We start from the raw sequence: 19,849 nt of genomic DNA, 5'->3' as shown, positions 1-19,849 counted from the left end.
GTGCGGGATCGGGCAGTGTTTCGTTCTGCTGTGCATGGGGTCGCTATGAGTCGGAAACGACTCGACGGCACTTAACAACAACAACAACAACAACAAGAGTGTCTTTACTGCAGGACTTTTGGGTTTAATGGAGAACAGGGGCACACTGATGACTTTGGAGGCAGAAAAAGCTGATGTTTGTTCAAATGGCCAGGAGATGCCAACAGGGAGTGAGTATGCTTTGCATTTACACACACACAAAAAAAAACCAAACCCACTGCCTTCAAGTCAATTCTGACTCATAGCGACTCCCACTGGGCTTCCAAAGCTCCAATGTTGTAAATCATCTTCTCAAAAGTAAATTGCCTTATCTTCCTCCTGCAGAGCAGCTGGTGGGTTTGAATCACTGACCTTCTGGTTAGTAGCCAAATGCCAACCCACTACACCACTATACATATATATCCTTCTCCTGAGCTTGAAGAACAAAAATATCTGCTCAAAATATTCCCAGATGCAATGTTATAAACATTTTCTGGTTACCTCATTGTAAGTCAAGGGTCTGAGAAAACTCTTAGTAAAGAGCAGAGCCTTTGAAGTCAGAAAGACCTGGATTCAAATCCTAGCTCTTCCACTCACTACCCAACTGGGGGTAAATGAACCGATCTCTCTGAGTATGATTTCTGGATGTTCCATTTCCTTACATGCGGAGTGGGGATAATCTGTCTTGGAAGAAGTATGGCCAAGATGTTCCTTAGAAGTGAGAATGGCCAAACTTGGTCTCATGTACTTTGGTCATGTTGTCAGAAGGGTCCAGTCCCTGGAGAAGGATGTCATGCTTTGTGAAGTAGAGGGTCAGCAGAAAAGGGGAAGACTCTCAATTACATGGATTGACGCAGTGGCTGCAATGACGGGCTCAAGTAGAGCAAAGATTGTGAGGATTGGGCAGGACCAGGTAGTGTTTCACTCTGTTACACACGGGCTCACTATGAGTTGGAACCAACTTGACAGCACCGAACAACAGCAATCACCTTGGTATATTGGGAGAACTAAGTGAGACAAACTGTGGAAAATACTTAATGGACTTACTCTGTGCAGAATGCTCACCTCCAAAAAATTAGCCATTGTCACTGTTACTACGATGTTCTGTTATACGTAAGGTTATACATAAGGTCACCATAAGTCAGAGCCAACTCAATGGCAGCTAACAATAATTTTTTAAAAACCAAACCCATTATCATCAAATTGATTGTGACTCATGGCAACCCCATGTGTTAAGAAAGCAGAACTGCTCCATGGGTTTTCTCGGCTGTAATCTTTACAGGAGCAGATTGCCAGGCTTTTGTCTTCTGGCAACACTGAGTGGTTTCAAACCACTGATCTTTAGGTTAGCAGTCAAGTGCAAACACTTTGTGCCACCTAGAGACCTTCATGTAGCATGTTCTAGTCCCCAGATTGTGTGTGTGTGTGTGTGTGTGTGATTTGGGTGCAAGTTTACAGAGCAAATTCATTTTCCATATAACAATTCTTATACAGTTCATTTCATGACATTGATTGTAATCCCCATAATGTAACAGCTCTCTTCCCACTTCCTCCCTGTGGATACCTTTTCCCTGTGTCCTTCTTTCCTATGCATCCCTGCCCTCTGAGCTGTCTCCCTGTGCAAATGCTGCCCTTCTGATCTCTCATGGTTGATTGCTCTAAGGAATGTACCTACCTGGTGTAAATGTTCACCCTATGAGATTGTGGCTGGAAGCCACAGGAGAGAGTTCAATTGCAGGTCCAAAGGGTGACTCAGGGCCATAGTCTCGGGGTTTCATCACTCTCTATCTAACCAGTAACACTGGTCTCTTTTATGATTTTTATTCCACATTTTTCTCCCACCTTATCCAGGATCTCCTGCACTAACCCTTTTCCAAGTGGTTGACAGTGGTAGCTGAGCACCATCTAGTTCTTCAGGCCTCAGGGTCAGGTAGGCTGAAGCTAGTATGGTTCACTAGTCCCTTGGACTAACTGTTTCTGTGCATCTTTGACTTTCTTCATTCTTCTTTGCTCCAGAGGAAGAGAGAACAACTTTGCATCTCAGATGGCTACTTGCAAGTTTTTAAGACCCCAGTTGCTATATCTTTCCCAGATTTATAGGGAACCATCTGACACAGAACACCCATTAACATCTCAAGGAAGTAAGAAGGTGTCATATGAGGCCATGGACCACAGGGTAGTTACCAGACCCATAAGGAGTGTAACCAGGAGTTAACATAGTGAACACTGTCTCTCTGCCCATCTTTCAAAATCCAAAATGGTACATCTTCCTAGGTCTGCCTGCAAATTCTTAGTGTCTAGGCCTTCTGCCCAGTCAGGACTTAGGGAGCTTGGAGCTGACCCTTCTTTGTTCCAGATGAGAGTCTGTTTGATGAATACCAGCTGGGCCTCTTGGACCCCATTTCCTACCATTATATCGATCACCTGAGGTCAGTCCTTCCCTGTCTCCTTCCATCGGTAGAGGGCCCGCTTCTCCAGTCTCTATAAGAGATGATTTGCTATCTAATACAGCTGTCTGTTGTTGTTAGGTGCTGTCAATTCAGTTCCAACTCACAATGACTCTGTAAAACAGAAAGAAACACTGCCCTGTCCTGCGTCATCCTCACAACCGTTGCTGTTTGAGCCCATTGTTGCAGTCACTGTGTAAATCCACCTTGTCGAGAGCCGCCTTTTTTGCTGACCCTCAACTTTACCAAGCATGATATCCTTCTCAAGGGACTGTCTCTTCTGATAACATGTCCAAAGTAACACAAAGTCTTACCATCCTTGCTTCCAGGGAGCATTCTAGCTGTATTAACTGCAGCTGTAGCAGTTAGATTTTCAATGCATATCAACAGTAAGATAACCATAGTCATGTCACTCCTTAGCGCTTACAATCTGCCAGGCAGTGCACAAAGCACCTTCTAAGCACCTCCTCATTTAATGCTTACAAGGACTCTCTGAGCTACGTTCCACTATTGTGCCCATGTGACAGTTGAAGAGACTTGCTAACGATCTCATAGAAAGTTGCGATCTGACCTAAGTTATGATGTGACCTGGGTCTCCTGAATTTGGCTCACCGACTTCACACCATCTCTTTCACATTGTGTCTCTCCCTCCCCTGTCTATTCTGTGTGATGATCTCCAAGAAAAAAACTAGATGAATTTTAGCAGAGAGACGGAATGCCAGTTTGACACATTGATTTTCAGAAAAATAGCTTTCAGCTCATTGATGTTCAGCAAATTGGCCTGCTTCCAACATCAGAACTAGGAGTCACTGAGTTATTCAAGAAAGTCAGAGTGAAGAATCATAAAACATAATGCATTCTTACCTTGAATGTTTTAGTTTAACTTAAAACTTAAAAGAGACATCATTTGTTTGCCAGCCTTCTGATGTAGGCAAAGGTCTTAGATGATTGGAGACTGGATAGAATTCCCTTTTCTCTTTCCCGCACAAGTCACAACCATAACATACTTCATTTCCAATTCCCTTTTCTTCAGGATGGAGCACTTTAAAGGCACACGTGAAGCAACCTGACTATACCACTCTTCCAGACTTTAGAGATTTTTTATTTTCTTTTCCCAACCTCTTACAGTTTTCATCCCCTAACTTGTCAAAATTTCTTTGCAACTCCCTTTTTTAAAGCATTCACCTTAGTGTTCATAGAAATAACTCTTGTCTTTTGAACGTTGTATTTTATCCACGATTTGTAATATTTAATTAAACTATACAGCTGTAATAGAACAAAATGTAAAAGCCATGCTCTCCACTCAAACATCTACCTGGTTCACTTCCTTCTTCAGATCTTGGCCCAAATGTTATCTACTCAATAAAGTCATTGCACATCACTCTATTTAAAACTAAAACCACTCCCTACCCCCCACTATGAGCACATTGTGCCCTTCCCTTGCTTTCCTGTCCCTCTACCACTTATAACCATCTGACATCATGAACGTTTTATTCTTTTCTTGATTGTTGCTTCACCCGTTGGAATGTAAGTGCCATAAAGATAAAGATTTTCATTGGTTTTGTTCACTGACCTATCTATCCCTACTGTCTACAATAAGGCCTGGCACATAGTAGGTGTTCAGTAAATAAATATATGTTGAATCAATGAAATACATGCCCCTAAATTGTGACTAGGACCCAAAGCTTATACAAAAGAAACCCTAAGTACCTCCATGTTTTAAAGACAGCCCTCAACCTTTGATGTTAGACATTAATCTCAGAGGCTTACCAAGAGAAGTATAACCTAGCCCTACAGCTCCAGACTCTCACACCATACCCCCTCACCTCCTCCCAGAATAGAAGAGGCAGCCACAGGCTAGTGAATAAGATTTTATGGTGACAATTGATTCCCCATCTTCCTATAGGGTGAGTTGCTGGGGAGGCAGGTTGTCCATTCTGGTGTACATAGGTGTATATTTCTCCTGTTTGGTATTTGTAGGATGTCTTAGGCTGGGTTCTCTAAAGAAGCAACAGGTGTATATATATAAATAGAGAGAAAGAGAACATATGACTCACCAAGTGGTGGAGGCTGGCAAATCCCAAATCTGAGTCAGGCATCAGGCTGGAGGTTTCTCCTGACTCTCATGTTTGCAGGGGCTGACAAACCCGAAACCAGCAGGTCAGACAGCAGGCTGCTGGCTCACACCCCAAGAACCAGAAGTCAGAGGATAGTGAATCAAATAAGGGATTGAGAGAAATAGTGCTTTGCCAGACGTCCATATATATTGGATGTAGGCAATATTCCCAAGGAAACTGATTGGCTTTTCAACTGACTGGCTATGCGTGTCAGATCACAAAATGAAGGGTGATTACACTGTATTATAATATGGAAGAGCAATCAGTCTAATGTCTGCTAAGCCACTAAGAATCAGCCTAGACAAGTTGACGTATAACATTAACCATCACATAAACCCACTGCCATTGAGTTGATTCTGACCCATAGCAACCCCCATAGGAAGGATTTCCAAGACAGTAAATCTTTATGGAAGTAGATTGCCCAATCTTCATTCTGAGGAGTGGCTGGTGGGTTTGAACCACCAACTATCTGGTTAGCAGTCAAATGCCTTAGGCACTGCACCAGCAGAGCTCCTTAACTGTCACATGTTGTTGTTGTTGTTGTTGTTATGTGCCGTCGAGTCGGCCCCGACTCACATAGGGCATGTTAAATCTATGGCTTGGTGTCTTTCATAAGTTTCAGAAAATTTTTAGCCATTATTTCTTCAAATACCTTGTTATGTAAGATTCTCTTTCTCTCCTCCCCTGAGACTCCAATTACACCCTCTTGCTACGTCTCCCAAGTCTCTTCCTTCTCTTCTGTGGCTATCATCCTTTTGTCTCTCCATTGTTGATTCTGAATATTTTCTTCTGAACCATTTTCCAACTCATCAAGTCTCTCTTCAAACTCTTTTTAATTAGCTTTTAAGTTAATCCACTGAGTTCTTAATTTAGGTCACTACATGTTTTCATCTCTAATTGTTTCTCTTTGTAGTCTCTACTTTTCTACCAAAATTCTCGATTTTATTTCTTAACCTCCTCGAACATGGTTGTTGTTGTTGTTGTTATGTGCCGTCGAGTCGGCCCCGACTCATAGCGACCCCTCCTTGGGTTTCCGAGGCAGTATCACTACGGAAGTAGGATTGCCCAACCTTCCTTCCGAGGAGTGGCTGGTGGGTTTGAACCACCAGCCGTCTGGTTAGCAGGCAAGTGTCTTAGCCACTATGCTTATTTTAAAGTCTGTGTGCGATTCTTCCAATATGTGAAGGCCCTAAGGGTCTGTTTTGACTTTCTGAAGTTTCCTTCTGCTGGTTGTCATTTATTTTGTCTCATCTCCTGATGCACCTGATTTTTTTATTTTGCTGCATGCCAGACATATGTGTAAAGGTGTTTGTGGGGAAAAATTGAGGCCTAGGATGACGTTTTTTTTTTTCTCCAGGGAAATTTATATTGGCTGCTTCCAGCTCCTAGCAGGAACTAACAATAGGAGGTTACCTTAATCCAATTCAGGGATTGAGAAGAGTTAATTTTGAGCTGCAGGCCCTGTGAGAACTTGTTTACCTCCCTGGTACCCTAACCCCAAGGTTACAGCCCTTCACGGTCCCAACCAAAAGTAAGGAGAGTTCCCCAACGACTCCTTCCCTTGGCAATTCTGAGTTCTATAGCTGTGCCGCTGTTCTTGTAACAGTTTTAAAATTACCACCCAGACTCTTAGCTTCAGAACACATGTAGACTTCCCCAATATGGGTCTCCTTTCTCCGGCCCTCCATTCTCCCTGGATTCCTGTGGACTTTTATTACTTGTTAGCTCTCTGATGCTTTGCAGTAGAGTGTGGGTGTGTAGTCCACTCTTTCTAGCTGTTCTTAGTGCGAGGTCTGGTCCAAATTGCCTCATCTGCCATCATCAGAAACAGACATCTCCTTCTTATCTGTGTCAGGACCCAGACTAGGGTGAGGCAAGTGAGGAGCTTCTAAGGTACAAAATTTAAGGAGGTGCTCACTTTGAACCAAATCCTACTGCCATCTAGTTGATTCTAGCTCATAGTGACCCTTTAAGACAGGGTAGAAGTGCCCCATATGGTTTCCAAGGATACAAATCTCCATGGAAGCAGACTGCCTCATCTTTCTCTGTGGAGTGGCTCGTGGGTTCAAACTGCTGACTTTTGGTTTGCAGCCAAGTGCTTTAACCGCTGTGCCACTAGAGTTCCTCAAAATGATACCTACTTAGTAGGTAGGGTTACTATGTAAATACAGGGTTAGCACCTAAGACTAAATGCATCCTTAAATTTTGCACCTAAACACCTCACTTGCCTCACCCTAGTCTTGGTCCTGACTTGTATGTGTTTACAGAGGCTTAAATGCCTGGAAGAACACAGTTCAGGAGCTTCTATCTGGAAAATAGGCTTGAGGATAGAGATGTTATCTTTCCTTTAGTCACTTCTGAATTGTCTGGCTGTTCTTATAAAACCAAATGCTATCGTTTACCACATGCTAAGTGCCTGATGCTGTGAGTTGGAATCAACTGGACAGCCATGGCTTGGGTAAATGCCTAACATGCATTATCTCATGTCACTCTCATAGTAACACACACATTTTTTATCTCCAGCACAAGAAAATTAAGCACATGGAGATAAAGCAACTTGCCCACATTCACAAAATGAGTAAGTGATGGTTTTGAACCCAGGCAGTCAGTGTTGTTCTAAGTCTTCCTGTCTAACTATATACATGGCCATAAATGATGATACACATTAAAAGGATTGAATTACTTTTACAATTTAAAAGCATCCTACAATATAAAATGTTAAGATAACATTTTAATTGAATATCTATATCTATATCTGGGGGCACAATGCCTAAGGCATTTGACTGCTAACCAGAAGGTTAGTGGTTCAAACCCACCAACCACTCTGCAGACAGAAGATGAGGCAATCTATCTCCATAAACACGAACCACTTTAGGAACCCAATGGGGGTTGCTGCCGCGTCTGGCAAAACCGCACAGGTCACAAAATGAAGTGGCACGAAAGGATTAGTAGTTTTCTTTTTTATTATTATTTAAAAGGAACGCGGGCCAGGCAGATGTCCTGCATGTTCTGTGAGAGCAACCCCTGATGCCTTTGTTCTACTTTATTTATATGTTTGTACATGATTATGTCATTAGTTTTGGAAGTCATACCATCAGCTGATTCTCGACAGAGCTAAAGTTTTACTCCTCTGCATGCTCAAGGACCACAAGTGGTCATTAAAACAATCACAGAAGTCTCCTCAGGAATAAGGAGTGTAAAATGAGACATGTTTACTAGGACACAGTGACCCAAAGTATGAAACATCCCAATAAGATAAAAACAACATGGAGAATAACATCTACTTTTAATCCTTTGATGTTTTGCCAATTAAGTATTTAACAGTGAGAGAGAGAGGCCTTGCCATCTCTTAAAGCAAACACTTAGTCACAAGAGAGGCCCTGTCATCTCTTCACTGTAATTAGAACATGTGCCTTGCAATCATGTTCTTTTTGGGGGTCTTTTCCTTGGTCCCCAACAGGTTGCTATGAGTCAGAATCAACTCAATGGCAGTGGGTTTGGTTTTGGTATACACACACACACACACACACATATTTTTCTCTCATGCCCAAAAATGTAGGGCACCATCACTATTGTCTAAGGTCCAAAACAACCAAACCAGTTGCTGTCAAGTCAATCACAACTCCTGGCAACACCCCTGGTGTCAGAGTAGAGCTATGCTCCACAGGGTTTTTAAAGGCTAACTTCTTGGAAGCAAATTGCCAGGTGTTTCTTCTAAGATGCTTGTGGGTGTGTTACCCATTTGCACCACCCAGGGACTGTGGCTAAGGTCCAGCCACAAGCATATTGAGGTACTTGGCACCACAACTGCTCCTAGCCCATCCCCCAGTGGGGAGAAGCAGGCTTCTATGGTTCCCCTCCACTCCCTCTCTCCCCGCTCCCACTCCCTGGCCTTTTCACGCTCCCCAGCACAGAGAAAAACGACGCATCCAGGGGCTAGACTCTTGCAGGGCCACATCGGTCTGTCTGTTGTTACCATGTCAACTCAGGCCTTTGGCCGTGACACGGTGCCCGAGTCCCATTACTCACTCTGTCCTTTCCTGTCCAGCTGTACCGAGAAAATGATTTATCAGCAGGAACTCCAGACGGGCTGCGAGGTCTGGGCAGAAGAAGGAGGCATGGGAACTCTTTCACCCACTCATAGCCCAAAAGACACACTCCACAATTTCATATGCCTTTCCCAGGAGCTCTGGATGCCGCGTTCACTCATTCAACAAATAGTTACTAAGGGTTCAGAGCTGGGCTAGATCTGTAGGATATGGTGGTAAACAAAACAGATGATGCCTTTTCCTTCTTGAGGTCACAGACCTGTAGAGAAGGCAGACACTGAACAAGTACAGTGTATATTCAGATGCATTGAACTTGCAGGTGTGTTCAGGGAAGTACAGGGTGTCATCAAGGCAAGAAGGCGGGTGCCCTCACTTAGTCCAGGAGCCAGAGCTTCCCTCTGAGAGAATGAATCTTGATCTAAAACTGAATGGGAGTTAACTACACAAAGATGGAGGTAAAAATATCCAAGCAAGAGACAGAGCACAGGCAAAGAGCCTAAGGTGGGAAAAAGCAGAGAGAGGAGGGGGAAAAGGTTGGGGAGGTGGGCAGGGACCAGATGATACACAGCCATTGGTATTTACCCAAAACATCGGAAGGCTTTACACTGGAAGCCTATCAACACCCTCCACCTTCTATCTGTCAGTTTGTTAGACTGCGGTGGCTGGCAAGTTGCTCTGATGCTGAAAACCAGGCCACCAGTATTTCAAATCCCAGTAGGGTCATCCATGGTGGACAGGTTTCAGCCAGGCTTTCAGACTAAGGCAGACTAGGAAGACAAACCTGGAGGTCTACTTCTGGAAAATGGGCCAGTGAAATTCTGCAGATCGCAATGGTCCAATCCACAACCAGTCATGGAGGATGGTGCTGGACTGGGCAGGTTTTGTTTCATTGTGCAAGGGGTCCCCATGAGTCCAGGGCCACCTCAATGGCAGCTAACAGCAACAACAGTTATGCTCCCATTCTGCCACCCACTCTCTGGTGCGAGTGATTAGACATGAATGCTACTCACCAGCATTTCCAATTCTCCTCCTTCCAAGGGCTGCTTGCTCTTTTAAATTTGACATGGTCATATGACATTGGTCATATGGCCAGTAACATGTGAGCAGAAGTGGCATGTGTCCGTTCTGGTGGGAGCATTTAAGAACTATTGAACACCCTTCTCCCTCTCTCCCTTCTCCTCTGCAGCAGTCATCAAAGCACGTACTGACATGGGGGAGTCGTTAAGACAAAAACAGCCTGGAAGGCTGAGCTAATCACGGCAGAACATTGTCCCCAGAGAATCATCAAGGCTGTGCATGAGTGTGGAAGAAACTATGGATTTAAACCCACTGGTTGCTCAGGTATGTACACACCTTAGAACAATCGATCATGGAAGATCAGAAGGGCAGTATTTGCATAGGGACATAGCTCAGAGGGCAGGAATGCATAGGAAAAAACACAGAAAAGGTAACTACAGAGAGGAAGTGGGAAAAGAGCTGTTACATTATGGGGATTGCAGTCAATGTCATGAAACAAAATATGTATGAACTGCTATATGGAAAATGAATTTGCTCTGTAAACTTTCACACAAATCAAAAGTTAAAAAAAAGAAAAGAAATTAAAGCCACTGGTTGTTACAGCAGCATAGCCTGGCCTCTTCTGACTTATACACCATGTCTCCCCAAACGCAGGATGAGGACAAGCACAAAGAAAAGAACTCACTGGCTAATAGCTCCTCAGATTACCCCTTGAGAGGAGGCTGTGGCCATTCCCCAGGCTAGGATGGTGGCCTGGTTTGTAAAAGTGGTGGCAGCAGAGATGACAGAAGTGGATAGATGGGATACATAGTTAAAAGAGACAATCTCGATGATAGATTAGACTGGGAAGATGAAGACAGGGAGATGTCAGGCCGTGCCTTGGTGTCTGGTTTAGAAAATTAGAGGAGTAATAGGGTCATTAATGGAGATAGAGAACACAGAAGAATGAGATGACCTCCTGCTCTGTCCCTAGAGTTGTGGACATTGCAGGTCACATCAGTTGGGACAAACAGCCTCTTCTTGGTGTTCCTTCTGATTCGACTTTCAAGCCAGAGGATGAGCGTTCTCGGCTACATGGCAGACGCTCGGTTCGAGTGCTGTCAGGACTCTGCTATAATCACTCCCATTTATAACCATCAGGAAAATACCAAACCACAGGGAAGAACGCCATACTCCAAAAACCATTGGTATTTGAGCCCCTGACAAAGCTGCCAGTGCTGAGGGTTTGATGAATGGAGAAGGCTGAGGAGAGTGTTTCATTTAATTGCTCATTGTATCAACTAATTACATGGCACTCATTCATCAACACCATATGGTGAAAGGGAGCAAGCACTTAACCTGAGACTCAGAGACCTGGGGTCTCAGTTCCAGCTCTATGGTTCACGACGCTACAAGTCACTTCCCCTTTCCGGATTTCTCTTGTTATGACCCCCACCCCAAACAAACAAACAAACAGTCCCTGTCACATCCTCTCTGAGTCATGGTGGCCCTGTGCATGTCAGAGTACCGTGCTCCACAGGGTGTCCCATGGCTGACTTTTTGGAACCATGTCATCAGACCTTTCTTCCAAGGTGCTTCTGGGTCAACTTGAACCTCCAACATCTTGGTTAGGAGCTAAGTGTGTAACCATTTGGGCTACTCAAAGACTCCTCTCTAATTCTAAAACCAAACCTACTCCATTGCTATAGAGTTGATCCCAACTCATAACAACCCAATAGAACAGTAGAACTGCCCCCATAGAGTTCCCAAGTCTATAAATCTTTGTGGAAGCAGATTGGTGGATTTAAACCATCAGCCTTCCAGCAGCTGAGTGCTTAACCACTGTGCCACCAGGGCTCCTTTCTCTAGCCTTACACCCTCTGAAAATAGAATAGTGCAGAGGTTCTTAACATGAGCCTATGTGCTCTCTGGAGATCCATGAAAGGGCCCTAGGGACATACAGAACCTTGTTTGAATGTACAGTTGTCTACATACTGGAGAAGAGGGTCTGCGGTTTTCATCAGATTCTTAAAGAATTCCTTGACTCAGAAAAGATTCAGAGCCACTGAGAGTGGAGACAGACAGCCAGAGTTGTAGGGAATGAGGCAGAAGGAACTAGCTGCGGGCGGATCAGGAATGCCTTGCACAGCACACTCAGGAGGTGCCTTCCTAAATAAACAGGGGTGTCTCTTCTGCTTCTCTTTTCCAACTGTATCCAGTCAAAGCCAAACAGCAACTACCAAAATATGCAGGAGCAGGGGAAGGAGGAAATAATGGAATAATTCACTCACTTATTCATCCAGTAGACATGTGGTGAGCACTGTTTATGTGCCAGGACCTGAAATGAGGAGCCGGGGATATTGTGATAAAAGAAACAGTGAATGAGACAATGCCACGGGCAGAGGGGTATGTGTGTGTGTGTGTTCACACATCTGTTTATGTGTTTGTGTGTGTTTGTGTTTTGAGTGCATGTGTGTGTTTGTGTTTTGAGTGCATGTGTGTGTTTGTGTGTCTGTGGGTATGCATGTGTTTGTGTATACGTGTTTGTGCATGTATGTGCCCGCATGCATGTGTATGTGTGTGCATGTGAGGGGGAGTATGTTGACCTTTGGAGCACCTGTGGGCCCAGAAGCCCCATCACAGGCTCTCCACCACCTTGACTGTGATAAGCTTCAGGGGATAACATGCATCACGGTTGGGAAGACTGGACACCGAAGCTGCAAGGCAGAGACAGAAGACCAGAGTCTGGGACACACAGAGTCGAGGTCTTGAGACTGCAAAAATCCTCCTGGGGCTCCTCCATTGAGAACCACTGAGCTGGTAACAAGGCTGCATTGCCAAGGCCTGAAAACATACTGAAGGTGGATTTCCTTAACTTCTCCACTCCCTGCTGGACAACCTACAGCACCACTGAAAATCTGAGCCGCAGAAATTCCAAGTTCTTGAACTCTGAGTTAACTTAACTCAAGTTGCAAAAGCTGTCAATATTAGTGCCTAAGGCATTTGACTGCTAACCAAAAGGCTGGTGGTTCAAACCCACCAGCCACTCCTCAGAGGGAAGATTGGGCAACCTACTTCCATAGTGACACGGCCTCGGAAACCCAAGGAGGGGTCGCTATGAGTTGGAGCTGCCTCAACGGCAGTGAGTTTGGGTTTTTTTTGTTTGTTTTTTGGTTCTCCCCAGTCAAAGACAAAACAATCCCTGAACACTTTGCCTCTGTCAGAAACCTGCAAGGTTGAAGTAGCGCAGCACAGCGGTGTGGCCGTGGGAGCAGTTGGGAGCCAGGGCTTTAGAGCCAGAAGGCACAGGTTTGAACCACTGACCAGTGTGCGCCTCAGTTTCCTCACCTGCAAACAGGAATGATGATAGCTCCTCCCTCCTAGGGCTGCTGTGAGAATTAAATGAGCTCATATATAAAAGGGCTTATAGTCACGGTTGGCACATAACAAGCACCAAATAAAAACCATCTGTTACCACATTATGGCACCTGTAAAGATTATAGCCACGAAAACCCAATGCAGCAATTCTGCTCTGTAACCCCTGGGGTCACCATGGGTCGGATTCAACTCAACAGTGTAAGACAACAACCACAATCTTATCATTAATACTACTATTCGTGAAATATTATTAACATTACTATTTATTTTTCATGAATAAGAGAGAGGAAAAGATAGAAAAAAACAAGAACATAAGATGTTATATATCCCCCCCTTAATGATGCCAGACAAGAGAAGGGCCAATCAATCTTGATGATCCATTGATATAAATATTTTATCTTATTAGAACTAGATTGGACTATAATGTATCTTTTTCTCAATGGTAAGGCATTTCTTTTTTCCTTTCTAAATTGATTATGCCGGTTTCACTTAGAAGAAAGGAAGAGCAAGGAGGAGGGAAGATGGAAGGGGAGAGGGAGGAAGAGAAGATAACAGGGAGGGAGGAGCTTTGAACCACACACACACACACACACACACACACACACACGTAGCTGCTGATCTGGCCCCAGCGTCATGTCTGTAGTGTCTGCCAGCTTCTCTGGCTGCTGGCAAACAACCCTAGGAAACAAGTATTCTCAGCTCCATTTACAGATGAGGAAACTGAGCCCAGAAAGGTTGAGCCACACCCCTGCATACACACATTTGCCCAAGGGAGCCCCCAGTTGCCCTGATCCCCAGCCCAGAAGCACTGTGCCCGCGCCCCACTGCCTCCCCAGTCCTTCATTCAACAAGCAGTCCCCCAAGCCCTGCCCCATGCCTCGTGGTTGGTGTTGCGGAGGGAGAAATGAACAGGCTACGGCCACTCTGCTGAAGCAGGTTACAGGGCTGTCAGCTGCCAACGAGTCAGCCCATGCCTCCCGCCAACCACATGCACTGAAGGATGAAAGGATCCTGCGCCATCCTTGGGATGGGCTGAGGAGCAGACCGCTGTCACCACCGGGTTTTCATCGGGTCACCAGGCCTTGCTTCCTGGTCTGCCTTAGTCTGGAAGCTCTGCTGAAACTTGGCCACCATCATAGCAGCATGCAACCATCCATTGATAGACGCCTATCTATGGTACCTGCATACGAAATGCCCTGGCTAGGAATTGAACCCAGCTCTCCCACCACTGAACCACCACTGCCCTCACAGTCTAGTTATTATTGTTGTTGTTATGTGCCGTCGAGTCAGCCCCGACTCATACTGACCCCTCCTTGGGTTTCCGAGGCAGTATCACTATGGAAGTGGATTGTCCCACCTTCCTTCCGAGGATTGGCTAGTGGGTTTGAACTACCAGTCTTCCGGTTAATAGTCAAGTGCCTTAGGCACTATGTTACACAGTCTAATTACAGGTGTTTTAAGCAGTTCTCTAGAGTGGCCTTTTGGGCCATAAGGAGCCCCAGAGCCTGGGGTCACACGGCCCTAAGGTCAAGTCCTGACCCCTTCATGTACTGCTGTTTGATCTTCGGTGCACAATTTGACCTCTCCTGAGAGTCAGTTTCCTCTGGTGACAGATGAGGGGAATGAGACTAGTAACTACTTCACCGGCTGCTGTGAATCTTCTGTAAAACAGTTCCTGCAAAGCACTCACCCTGTGCCAGGAGAGACTCCTTCAGAAAGGCGTGTCTGACAGATTTCCTCCCTGATGGGTCTGGATATCTTGAAAGGAGGTTCAGACAATCAGCAAAGAGTTGAGGGGTGAGTTGGTGAAAAAAGTAAGCCAAGGGAAAAACAAGACAGTTATTAGCTTCAGAAGCAGCAAAGGGTTTTGCGGGAGAGGAACGGCATTTAAGTTGAGGACAGCATGACCACCAAACACCATTTGCAGTTCGCATGATGTAAACACTGAATACTGACCCAGCCAGAATGATGACAGATCTAGACGGGGGGTGATGGGAGGATGGAAGGATGTGTGCAGGTAGGCAGGCATGGATGGGGTGGAGAGAAAAGTGCTGACCCCCCATTTTCCACAGTGAGAAGTCAATAAAGAAATCTAGAATGGAACCATCAAGAAGTCACAATATAGGCAGGTTCTTCGGAGAAGTGTAAGCCCAAAACACCAAGCGTGTTGCCCTTGAATCAATTCCGACTCCCCGCCAGCCATGTGCTACAGAGGAGAACTACTGCATAGGGTATTCTCGGCTCTAATCTTTACAGAAGCCGATCCCCACTGGGTGGGTTTGAACCCCTGACCTTTAGATTAGCAGACAAGTGCCAACTGCCACCCAAAGATTTTAAGAAAGTGTAGATAAGTAAAGTAACACACGAAAAAAGGCAAAAGTGATTCCTCCTGAGGAAGGGACTGGGAATGAAGGGCTGAGCGACTGCTGTTTTTCATAACATGCTTTTGGGATCTGCCTGAACCGAAACCCGTGTGTCTCAGTGTTAGCAGTACTGACATTCCAGACCAGGTGGCTGTTGTGGTAGCTGTCCTGTGTGTTGCAGGACATTTAGCAACCTCCCTGGTCTCTCCCCCTAGATGCCAGTAGTATCCCCCACAGTTGTGACAACCAAAAATGTCCCCAGACATTACTCCATGTTCCTTGGGAGACAAAATACCCCCCACAGTTGAAAACTACTAATTCAAACTAAGTGTGTGTTGAACTTTCATTTTTAAAGTGCTTTTATTGTTGTTGTTGTTGTTTGCAGTCGAGTCGGACCTGACTCATAGCGGCCATAGTGACCCCTCCTTGGGTTTCTGAGGCAGTATCACTACAGAAGTAGATTGCCCCATCTTCCTTCCGAGGAGTGGCTGGTGGGTTTGAACTGCCAGCCTTCTGGTTAGCAGTCAAGTGCCTTAGGCACTATGCTACCAGAGTGAAGTGACTCATATATGGTTAGTGTTTAACGAAAAGTACCAAAAAAAAAAACCTGTTGCTATCGAGTCAGTTGCAGCTTCTGGCGACCCAATGTGCTTCTGAGTAGAGCGGTGCCCCCCAGGGTTTTCCGTGGCTGTGGTCTTTCGGAAACGGGTCACCAGGCTTCTCTTCCAACGCACCTCTGGATAGAGTCAAACTGCCAACCTTCAGTTAGTAGCCAAGAGCTTAACCATTTGTGCCACCTAGACCTCCTTCACAAAGGGTGGAAGGAAGCTTCCAGGCTCTCCCTTGCTGGCCCTCGGCGTTTATCCTAAAAAGCACTTTTAAATTTATCCTAGGTGTTTCCCAGAGGAAGACGTAAAGAGAATTTCCTTTCCACAGAATAAAAATAACAACAGCCATTTACTGAATATTCACTAGGTACCAAACGCTGTACTAAATATGCTTTAACTCTATTAGCCCATTAAACGTTCATTATAACCCTGTGTGGTGGCTCCTTCTGTTATTACCATTTTACAGATGGTGAAACTGAGACAAAAATTAAGCAACTAATGCAATAACAATCAATACAGTTAGCAAAGTAGCTGGAATTTGTATCTGCGTCTGTGTTGGGAGTCTTGATACCTAGATAATCCTGCTTCCCCTAAATTCACGGTTATTCTCCACCTATGCTGTGCAGCCTTAAGCAAATTGCTTTGACTTCTCTGAGCTTCTTATTTGCCACCTAAAAACTGAACACAAAGATGTATCGTGGATACTTCACATGCGAGGAGGATATTTTTGAGGCCAAATGAGACAATATTCTTGAAAGGGACACTCACTCTTCAAAGACACAGCCTGTTACAAATGATCATCCTGAGAGTGGGGAATCCCACTCTGTTTTTAATCTTGAGCAGTGCGTGGGATTCTGGGCCCCAGGAACCCAGCTGAGTGAGGGGGCTGGGAGATAAGGACGCACATCTGCAGAAGGAGATAAAGTTATCGCCATCTCCGATGACTGGAAGCTTGTTAAGGAGGGATGGCTGGAGAGATGCTATCTCCCCACTGAAACAGCAGCCGGTTTATCTCTGACAGTGGCTCAGCCTGGACGGGGAGCAGAGGCAGTACAACCATCAATTGCAATGCTTCCTGACCTTCCAGGATGCGGGGCGTCGCCAGGAGCACATACTCGGTGGGGCTGAGCAGCAGGTTGGATGCAGATGAGCCGTCCACCTCCTTGGGGAAATGAGATCACTTTCAGGATCCAGTTCCTTCTCAGGGTAGAATTTGTATCCAATACTGAAATCGATAGAGGCAGCAGATGGAGCCTGAGGTGCCAGTTCTAGTACCTTCTGGTTGCATGAGCCTGGGCAGGTCTCAACACCTCCAGAGCTGCTGTTTCTTCCTCAGCCAAAAGGGGGCCCTTCCACCTGATCTGCCTTCCAGTTGGCTGCTAATCAAAAGGTCAGTGGTTCAAAGAAGAAGAAAGATGAGGCAGTCTGCTTATGTAAATACTTATAGCCTTGGAAACCCAGTGGGGTCTCTATGACTTGGACTCGACTCAAGGGCAGTGAGCTTGGTTTTCGTTTGGTTTTATTCGAACAGTCATGTATTAATTTTATGTGCATCAGAAATGTGTCAGCATTATTTTCATACTTGTATCAACCCTGAGAGGGAGGAAAGGGGATTGTTCTTTTCCTGTTACAATGAAGACACTGAGGATCAGAGAAGTTAAGCAACTTAGGCAAGGTTACACAGCTAGCAAGTAGAAAGCCTTAGCTTCAAACTTAAATCTGTCCAACTCCAAAGCAAGTCAGCTCCGTCACACTGGGGTTCCTTGGAGATCTCCGTGCGTCTTGGCATCAATCTTCCCTTGGGTCTAGGAGGTTCTCAGCACAGGGACCCCAGGTCCAAAGGACATGGTCCGCTCTTGGCTCCTTTTTCTTGGTGGTGCAAAGGTCCCTCCTCTCTCTGTTCACTTCTCTTTTCCTTTATCTCTATCACCAAGAAAGAAGAGCCGGGAACAGAGCCTGTCTTCAGCCCCAGGATCCCTATGCTGAGAACCTCCTAGACCCAGGGGCAGCGCGATGCCAAGACATGTGGAGCTCTCCAAGGAATGCCAGGCCCACAGATGTTGAAAGGAGACAAGGACCTTCCACCAGACATGACAGCCGTACCCTGGAGCTGGTGCCCTGAATTTGGATGTCTGTCCTCCTAAACTGTGAGAGAATCAATTCCATTTGTTAACGCCATCCACTGTGGTATTTCTGTTGTAGCAGCACTAGAGAATTAGGACAGTGTAGAATTGCTGAGTCATATGGCCACTCCTCGGAAGGAAGGTTGGGCAATCTATTGCAGTGATACTGCCTCGGCAACCCAAGGAGGGCTCGCCATGAGTCGGGTCCAACTCGACGGCACATAACAACAAACAACAACATGGTAACTCTATAGTTAACTTTTTGAGGACCTTGCAAACTGTTCTCCACAGTGGTTATACTTCAATTTTTAAAAAGAAAAAGATGAGGATGGTGTGGGCTGGGCTAGCCCAGAGCCAGAGAGAAGGCAATGGACTGAAGGGGTCTGAGCCCTGAGCCCTGCCTGAGCAGTTCAGAGGAGAAACTGGCCCTCGTGGGACTGCTAACCGCTCTGCTCCATGACCTGTGAACCTGTGAGTAGTGCTCTCTGTCATCACTGAAGCAAGCCCAGGCTGATGTCATGGCACACACACCGGGCGGATTACCCGGTAATCAAAGTAAGCATGGGCTTACTTGTGCTTACTTATTAATCTGTAATGAACAATTTCACGTCTTTGGTGTGGTTAAAGAAAAAAAAAGTGAAAATATTCATGACAGTTTAGTAAGCAAGCACAAGTAAGCCCGTGCTTACCTTGCTTCCTGGGTTCTTGGTGCCTGTCAGGGATTGTAAATTTGAAAAGAGACTTTGATTCTGTAGAAAGGTGCTGTGGGGTCGGAAGAGACACAGATGCCAGCCATGTCTAGAAGCAGAATCTTTGCTGTAGTAAGTAAGCACAAGTAAGCCGATGCTTACCTTGCTTATTGGGTAATCCAACTGCACACACAGCCCTGAGAAGTGACACTCCCCTAGGGTGGCAGATGTCGTGGCAAGAAGTTCAGAACGGTGAACCCCCACTCCTCGACACTTCCAGCCCGCTGCGCAGAGAGGGAAGGCTGGGACTGTATGGGAGGTGGTGGTGGAAATAACCCCACTCGGTACAGGGAAGCCGTCAGGAGCCCTGCTGGGTTTTAAACAACTTCTGATCTGTCAACCAAACAGCACAAGAGCACTGGAGGAACTGGAGCAGCCGCAGCCGCGACTCTGGCCTATTTTTAGACTGAGCAGCAGGCGCTGCATTTCCACTCACATCACAATGAGGGCAAGGTGAGCCCCGCTCCTCCAGGAGCCTCTAGAAAGTGTCCCCGTGGGGCAACAGGACGATGAGGTTTCATGATCTTGTGGTGAGATACATGTCGTCAGTATCTCCTTTGAAAATAAGGGCTCTTTTTCTTTCTTCTGAGTACAAATTCATTCTTGCTCACCTAGAAATTTTAGGAAATTATTTTAAAGCATGTTGTTGTTGTTGTTGTTATGGGCCGTTGAATCGGACCCGACTAGCGACCCCTCCTTGGTTTTCCCAGGCAGTATCACTGTGGAAGTAGATTGCCCAATTTTCCTTTCCAGGAGTGCCTGGTGGGCTTAAACACCAGCCTTCTGGTTAACAGTTAAGTACCTTAGGCACTAACTACCATTTTCAATCATTGTGTATCTATTTAAACAAAAACGGGGTCGCTTCTCAATTACCTTTTCCGATTTAATGATAAATCTTGAATATTTTCCAGTGTTATTGAATAGTCTTCAAGTAGCTCTGGTGGTGCAGTGCCTAAGGCATTTGACTGCTAACCAGAAGGCTGGTGGTTCAAACCCACCAG

This window comes from Orycteropus afer, unplaced genomic scaffold (assembly GCF_000298275.1).
Source record: "Orycteropus afer afer isolate SDZICR_OR568_19922 unplaced genomic scaffold, OryAfe1.0 scaffold00048, whole genome shotgun sequence".
Lineage (NCBI taxonomy): Eukaryota > Metazoa > Chordata > Mammalia > Tubulidentata > Orycteropodidae > Orycteropus > Orycteropus afer.
The sequence above is the reverse complement of the archived record's forward strand: the minus strand, read 5'-3'. Positions refer to the sequence as shown.